Raw genomic sequence first — 8,734 nt, forward strand, 5'->3', positions numbered from 1 at the left:
AAATACAGCATGACTGGTTGTGAACAAGCCAACAAGCTTTCTGAGTTGGAACTGAAAAGTAGAACTAAAAAAAAATGAGTGAAAATGTGTTAAATCAACGTTCAAATCTGTTTTTGCATGCGAAACGTTGATAAAAATGCAGTCTGACAAAAGTTGGCCATGAGGATGGGTTTGATGCTGGTGTATATATTGGGATATAGGGATGATGCAATTCAGCATAGTTCCAACACAGAGCTTGAAACTAATATTCTGGTTTTTGTTTGGGAAATGATTCTGCTTTTTGACTTGAGTTTTGTGTTTTTAAAAAGCTGGCTCATATGCATCTTCTGATGTTTATTTTCCGACTTGTCCGAAGTAATTCTCAGTGACATTGGGGCTGACAAGCATTTAGGGTTCAAACTGTAGAACATGGTGCTGTTATTAGCAATATGAATGGAGGTCAACAACAGGAATTACTGTCAGAAAATGTTAATATCCGTAACGTCTTGCATTGAAATCTTTCCTCCAACGATTTAAAGGTTATGCCTTTAGGATTTTTTTGTTTATTTGCTCACAGACAAAAGTATTTATTACTCTTAAAGGGGTTTTCACTGGTGAAAAAGAAGCATACACGCTCATGAGCAGGTAAAGCACACCATAAAAGCAATTGTTCTCCACATCAGGAGCGACTTATACTGGAACAGATAGGGTAAGGCTGGGAAGAGTTACTTATGTAGAGCTGGATCATCACACAGGGCAGCCAGTGTCTCCCTCCTGTCAGGGCCGGAGTTTCCTAACACCACCTGATTCAGCACCAAACATCTGTGCTGAATTAGCATGCTAACTGTCGTACCCAAACCCCTGGAGCCAGCCAACGAGGGGCCGAGGCAAACAGATCCCCATGACACACAGACTAATGCAGCCAGACGGACGGCCCACAGGAACGCCTCACATGTTCCACAGAGAGAATGCAAAACATCCTGCGCTCAGTGGCACCTCAGAGCGCTGCTGCACATCTGGGCTGCAGATGTACAGTCAGCAGAAACGAGGCCACTGAACTCGTTCTGCATTCGTGCATGGATGCTGGTGTAAGAGTGACTGTGTGTATCCATATTGACACAGCACACATTGTGTTTTGTATATATAGAAGCAGTGCACACGTGTGTCTATGTATTTTACCAAATGGGCCGTAGCAGGAGCAGAAGTTCTGTGGATGGAAGGAGAGGAGGGCAGAGGAGCAGCTTTGCAGGAGTCGACACAATCAGCCATTGAGAGCTGGACTTTGTTTGGAAAGGCGTGGAAGTTTGACATGTATGAAGGAAGACGAGTTGTTTCAGGTCAGAAGAAGAGAAACACACAGATGGACGCAGCTGTTCTGACCGCTACTTAAACTCTCTGTTAAAACAAAAAGAAGGGAAAAGAAAAGGGAGGAGAAATGGACAGAAACACATAAATAAATAAAAACACTCACATAAAATGTAGGCCCACCCTGGGCCTTGAAATCATAACAGCAAGTCTTGAAGTATGCGTGATGTAATGTTGGACTGATCTCCAGGAAAGACAGCATCTAATTCTCGTAGGAAAGCAGCTGACTTCATTCTAGTTACGAGGCTGTTATCAAAGCATGACTTTTCAGCATACAATTTATGTGAAGAAGCTTTTAATTTACACGAGAGAGCCCTAGATCTAATAACTCATGACTCATCTTATGACTCAAGATGGCTACAGTTAGCTTCAGTACCATGTGAATGGTTTTAAAGGAGTTGTATTGGTGAAATGACTTACTAACCTTTCTCTAAATGCACCATTATGTATAAAGGGGTAAACTTGGGAAAACAAGACCCCTAAACTGAGATGAAATAGACCCTGAAATCCCCAATTCACCTATGGATAGAACTTAAGTTAAAAGGAATCACATAGGACCTCCTGGAACCCACACAGTTACCCCTGGAGCTCCCATAACCCCTCTTTAAGAACCCCTAACATACATTTGTGTGTACATTTGACATACAACCAATCTGGTCTGTGCCAACTGGGTCCCTGACATGTTCAGGGGTTGTGTCTGGACTATGTCTGCACACACACAAATGTCCAAATAGCATTATTTACTGTCACTTTCTCCACTAATCATATCTACAGGACTTTAACTACTAACATTATAGTATCATACAGATGTTATTTTCTGGTGTATATGTTTTTAAACTTTTCTGACAAAAGGAAACGTGCAACATTGAAATGCAGACAAAACTACTAGCAGCCTGTTGCAATACAGTCCAAATTGTTGCTTTTTACACAAGTCCTGCATCTGACAAGGCAAATAGCCTACTAGACTTAAGGATTTTTAGCTGGCACCAGGGGTGGCCAATCAGATTTCTGTTTCTGCCCCCTGGTTGTACTATTTTTGCTGTTAATTCGACTATAGTCTGTTCTATGCCAGTGGTGCTTTAACTCAAAGGAATAGTAGATATTTTGAGGACATTTTGAAAAGACTGATACACCTCTTATCTCCACTGTATTATTATTGTTATTCGTGAGACAGGGAATATGACTGAAAGAGTGGCCTAGTTCTGTCTTACAGTTAAAAAAAAAACACCCACCAGCACCTCTAAGGCGAACAAATCAAATCACTCTTTTAATTTAAAACTCCTCTGATGACACGACTGCTTGATGTCACTTTTCCAGTGGAGAAATAGATTAGCTCAAACCCTGCCTGCAAATGAACAACATGTTTTTACACGTACAATTTGCACAGATTTAAAAATCAAGATAAAACATGTTGGTTGGTGAATTCTACAATTCTGAGATGTGCAGTGTGCAGTGTGAAAATCCATACTGAATCCTTACTGTATAGGCATGCTAAGTATGATTTCACAGCCAGAGGCCTGTTAGCATAGCTTAGTTTAGCACAGGGACTTAAATCAGCGTTTCATTTGTTCCCTCACTCAGAGGTTAGATTATAGTCAGATTTTGTTACTTTTTGACATATTCTAGTTTCCAGTGTTTATGCTAAGCTAAGCTAATATGCTCAAACTTCAGAGAGAGCAATACGTCTTTGTTAAAAAGTTTAAACTTTTTTATTCAACTTGTGTTTATTCCAATAGTGTGTTGAATTCATTTACAACATGTTTGACCACTGCAGCTGCAGATTGGCAAGGATTTTCTTGTTTTGATTATTTTCATTCTTATTTATTCAGAATGTTAACCATTTACTTCCTTATCTTCATGGCTTCATGGATAGCAAATATTGTTTTAAAGTCTGAATTGACACAACTTAACAAACCCCTGCTTAACAGCACTTTTGTTTTAATAAGGTAACTCTGCACAGCAATTATATGAACCAGTTAGTCCTCAGTAAGAATAAAGGTTAACCTAGCAGAGCAGTAAAACAAAAAGCAGTGTCTTTTAAGAGGGAAGATGGATTTCTCAATCTATGGCTCAGCATTTTAGTGGGTGAGAAAGCAAGAAAGGCCTGAGAAAGGTTTTCTTCCATGCAGTACCGCTCCAGTCCACTTGGTGCCACCTGTGCTCTGTCTCTGGTTGAGTAAAGAAATGCACTCGCCCAAGCTCTCCAGATGAGTTTCAAAACTTTGTGCTCTGTGAAAAATCTGTTTCTGACTGACACTTATGACCTACTCTAACACACACTAAAACAAAAACTGCCTGCTTCTCCTCTGTGGTGGAATCAAAGGATGTTGAAGAAAATAGTGACATTTTCTTCTTTTCCTCTCTGTATCTACAAACAGTCTTACAGTACGGACCCCATGCACAGCACACACACACAAGCATCTGATATGCTTGCATATACATGCATATGCCCCGACTCACTTATGCACTTTCCTGTGCATTAACAGTATAGTCTTTCATAATGGATGTTACTTGATACTTAGGCTTATTTCCTGGCACAGATTAAACACCTGTAGGTCTCCTGAATGACTGGAAACAGCCTTCATGGCAGAATGTGACAGCAGGTGAACTTTCCAGGCATTGTTGTTGTCCTCAGATCACATTAGAGCTACTGTTTCCCTTCCTCTGCCCTGCCAATTGTTTCCCCAAGAGGGACACCCAGGGCGGTGGTTCAGGAGCCCTGAGGGACACAGAGATGAGAGCAAGGTAAACACTCTGAGGGGAGGCTGTAAAAAACCAAGAGGCTACAAGCTGTGGTCAGAAAGTGAGTCAACCTACTTCAGGACTTGTTCCACAAACACACAGAGACAAAGTTTAGAATCCAAGATCTGTTCTGTGTAAGTGATGGAGAGAGGGGATTTTGCTTAAAAAGAAGTTTCCTCACTGTTACTGTCTGTATCATTTGAAATACAAGCGCATTCATTTTGTTGTTTAGATCTGACCTTGATTATCATACATTAAGAAAAATGTTGTTTTTCCACGTTAAAGCCTCTGAAAACCCAAATGCACAAAACATTTCTAACTATGTTGTTTATGATCTTATGCACATGTTATCAACTCTCTTAAAGTATAAGAATTTGGGGGCACTGGTGGCCTCGTGGTTAGTACGTGGGCTAAAGTCCTCGATAGTGGGCGGCCGAGGTTTTGGATCCCACCTGTGGCTCCTTCCTGTGTGTCATTCCCCCCACTCTCTCTCATGCCCGTCTCTAAATAAAGGCATAAGAATGATACTAGTAAATGAAGAGAAAATAAATAACCTTCCAACCATTTTAGATTTTTTTTTTTGATTTAAATGTTTTTAAATGTTCGGATTTTGGGTGTGAAGTGCGTGGGGTTCGCTCTGAGATTTAATTTGCAATAACCAAACAAACAAACAAACAAATAAATTGACAAACAGCTCAGCTTCTCTGCAAACATAATCTTGTATTGTCTTGCTGACATTTAAATACCAAGATTGATGCAACTTTCCCAACTGTTTGTTTAATATGAGGCTACAACCCAAGGCTGGTTCGCTTTGCTTGGCATAATGACTGCAATCAGTGGGAAACTTCCTCTACACTGCGGATTAGACAAATTAGATGTAATGTGCCAATTAATGAGCATTAGAGTTGCTAATATGCAGATTTTGTGTCCTTTGGACTGAGCCATGCTGACTGTTTTTCCGTTCCCGCCTTTCTGCTGAGCTGAACTAAATATTTTAGACACAGCAAACAGGCTGATTTAACAACCAGGGACATACTAGCTTCTTTTGCATTGAGATGGGGATTTTGTAAGAGTATTTGTTTATCTAAATGTCCAGGAGATACATGACAGTAGGATTTATTTTGGCTGACTTTTATGTTTCTTCCGTTTTCCAGTATTTGTTCTCCTTTTTGCTTAGTATTTGGTCTCTACAAACTCCCAATCTGGCTCATTGGTTTGTCCATGCTCCATTCCTAACATAGTAAGTAACTCTGTTAGTGTGTGGTTCAGTGATGTGCAGTTATAGAGTTGATAAATCATGGCTTGTTGCCTCAATCAGTTTCCTGCTGTGACCAAAAACAATGCAAGCTAGCCAAATTGAAAAAACAAAGTTTAAAGTGGTACTTTTCACAAAAAAAATGTGAATTTAGAGTTTTTCAGATTACATCTGAACATATTGATGCCTAAAAAGCACAGAGCCTCCTACAATATCGACTTGTTTCCTCTAACAGTAGCTTATAATATACATTATGGCTGCCACTACTAACCTCTATTTTAGAGTCACCTATAAGAAAATTACTCTGTAAGCGAAGACTGTAACCGTTTTGGGATTTAAACATGCACAAAATTCCTTGAAATATTCAGGGGTCAGGGATTTGATCCCCAGCTCCTGCAGCCACATGTTCACCCCAAAGCGTCCTTGCCTAAGACTGAACCCCAAACTGCTCCCGCTGCTGCATTAGCGACGTATGAATGTGTATGATTATTATCAGTTATTACTGATTTACATAGCAGCCTCTGACATCAGTGTGTGGATTTAGTGTGAATGGCTGAATGTGACCTTTTGTGTAAAAAGCACTTTGACTGGTCAGAAGACAAGACTATTGCTAAACAAGCTCAAATTCATTTACCATAAATACATTGATTACAGCTGCTCTAATAGACACCAATGACCCGTCTTTCCATCATATCTTAGCAAAAATACATAAAAGCATTTCCCACATTGTTGAACTATTCTTCAAAGACATCCAACAGTAATCCCTGTCCCATTTGAAAACATCAGTCAAATCAACAAAGTCAAAAAGTGTTTATCTGTTGGCCAAACACTGCTCTGCTTTGGAGGTATAATGAGTAAGGATGGGTGGTAAGGGCAAGCATGATTCAGAGCTTGGGGGGAAAACAAATACCAATGATGAAGACCCTTACACAGCACTTTCATAGCTCATGTTATTTACCGACATAAACCTCATCACTTGAACTGATTAAGGATCCCCCGCAGTGTGTCACATGTGTGTTCTTCTCTGTTTATGTGTTTTGAGGGCTCATCTGAAGAAAGAAGCAGAAAAGTCTTCTCCTGGTGTGCGGTAAACACCTTTGTGGGAAGTTTAATCTCTTTTCTCTTCTTTTCTGAATGAAAGAGTGAGTGGGCTCAGGTTGTAATTACAGTAATGAATGATTTTGCTCTACCTTTCCGCCCAACCAACATGTTTTCTCATCCATCACCCCTCCTCCTCCCCTTCTCCCTAAGCTCCTTTCACCCCTCCCTGTTCCGCTGGATGTGGGTTGGCTGCTCAGGCCTCTTTGTTTTTGGTAAGGAGATCCCCTGTTTATGTGGAGGTGGGTGTCCCTGGGTGTTCTTTTTTAACCACACTTTCTTTGATCTGCTCCTCCTACTCTTGCCCCGAGTGGTGGAGTGTGTGCATGTAGTTCTGATAACAACATCGGCCTGAAAAAATAAAGACTACACCGTCTTCATGTGTGCAAAAACATGTGGTTTGAGTGAGTTTGTGCCTGCGTATGTGTAGCGCACTATGTGAGTGGTTTTGGTGGTTTGGGGAGTCTGCAGGAGTGTAATAATGTGGTGTTGGACATTTATAATTGAAATGTCACTTGAAATATTGACTTCCATATGCCTCTACTCTCTTTTAACACATGATCACACAAGTCTCTATGTCTAAAACCTGAAAATGGCACTTTATCCACACATATCAAAGCTGTCTTAGCATGTGGTTGTTATTACAAGCAGACTTCATGCTTTAACCCTTGAATGTCCTTTTTTTCCGCCCTTCTCACTTTACCTAAGGGAGCTTTAAAAGCAGCTTTTGATCAAATTTTAGAAGTTTTACCGTTTCATTTTTTCTACTAAGACTGAATAAAGGCTCAAATTTGAAGCTGCGCTACTCTGCTTTCCACATTAATTGGTTCAAATAACTGTGTGTAATGTAAAAGGGGAATATTGTAAAATTTAACCTGCAGAAATGTATCATTCAGAATTGCAGTTCCCCTCAGCTCGACAAAGTGTTTTAACTTTTTTCGGGTTGACAAAAATCCATGTAGCTGCTCCATCAGATATCTGATGACATATTGTGAATTGCTAAACTCTTCAAAATTGAATATCTGCATTTTTGACAACTTTTTTTTTCCACAGATGAACTTTTAATGTAGTGAAGTTTGCATAAATAACGTTAGATTGCACATCATGATTTTAGGATATACCTCTTTCTGTTCCAACATGTTTTTATTTTCATAATCTAACACTGATTGCCATTATAACGCTGGCCTTGGCTGTATCTCATCGCCGGGAGAAGCTTTAAAATCCATCCTGGAAATACAAAATTATTTCTGAGGATTTGTAAAAGAACTCAGCCTGAATGAATCTAACATAGATTATCCTTTGTGATTACAAATCCATTTCTAGACTTAAAAACTGTCATCGTTTTTGTTAGCCTTTCTATTAGCCTTCCTACAGTATAATACAATCAGAGGCTGCATTCCAGACTTGTAGACCAATCAGAGGCTTTATTTCTCATGCGTCCGACTGTCCAGATTCTCTGTAATGACAGCGGCTGCACAAAACTGATCACTCAAAAGCACAGGAAGTTATTTGTTCGCACTTTTGGATTAAAGTTAATTCAAATGTTATCAACTCACGTCGTAGGAGGAGTGTTTTCTAGATAGTCTGAAAGCCGAGGTTGTCCTTAAAGAAAAAGATGCCTATTAGTTTATTTTTCATTACAATGTTGTGGTTATATAAGCATTATTACACAAGAAGACCAGGTGGACCAAAATAAGAGGAAAGAAAAGCCAAGACCCCAGAGGCTCCAAAGGTTCCTCTCCAACTTGTCTGTTTTTGATTTCAGAAGACACACTGAAAATCACATCACATCCTCACTAATTCATACGAATCAGCAAATTCAACTTTGTTGTTGCTCTTTGCATTTGGGGAAGTAAAACTAAATATGAAGCAATTTTGTAACAAGAATGCAATGGAAAGTTCCTCCACTAGTTTTTTTTCTTAAAGGAAGGAAGAAAGAAACTGCAGAGTCCATGCAAGAAAAGTCAATTGTCTGCAAAAACAAATATATGAGGAACGTTATTCAAATATATGTTGCAGCTATCGAGATAATTTATGCTCTTGTTTTTCCTCTTCCCCCTTATTAAATTATAAACATGTGCAGAGTGGATCCAGATCAAGTGAGCAGGGCTGAGCTCTCATGTTTTACAACTATCTCCTGTCTGCCCTCTCACCCCCTCACCTCCAGGTCACAGCTGGACCGCTCCTACAGGCGTGCTGAGTGTTACCTGTCAGACGAAGCAAGCGACCGAATTGTCCTAGCTCGGCCTTCCTGCCTCCTCCAGACCCTCTAACGTCACCCCAACCCCTGTCCTC

At 40.0% G+C, this 8,734-nt stretch overlaps 1 long non-coding RNA gene across 1 annotated transcript; it reads right to left on the bottom strand.

Moving 5' to 3' along the window:
* Positions 1-1,014: 1,014 nt before the first annotated feature.
* On the bottom strand, positions 1,015-8,118 carry LOC136177014 (uncharacterized). Its single transcript, XR_010664666.1, has 3 exons — positions 7,996-8,118; positions 3,894-4,063; positions 1,015-1,374 (listed from the first exon to the last, which is right to left on the bottom strand). It is a non-coding gene; the product is annotated as an uncharacterized lncRNA (long non-coding RNA).
* Between the last annotated feature and the right edge of the window lie 616 nt (positions 8,119-8,734).

This window comes from Labrus bergylta, chromosome 18 (assembly GCF_963930695.1).
Source record: "Labrus bergylta chromosome 18, fLabBer1.1, whole genome shotgun sequence".
NCBI classification, from domain to species: Eukaryota; Metazoa; Chordata; class Actinopteri; order Labriformes; family Labridae; genus Labrus; species Labrus bergylta.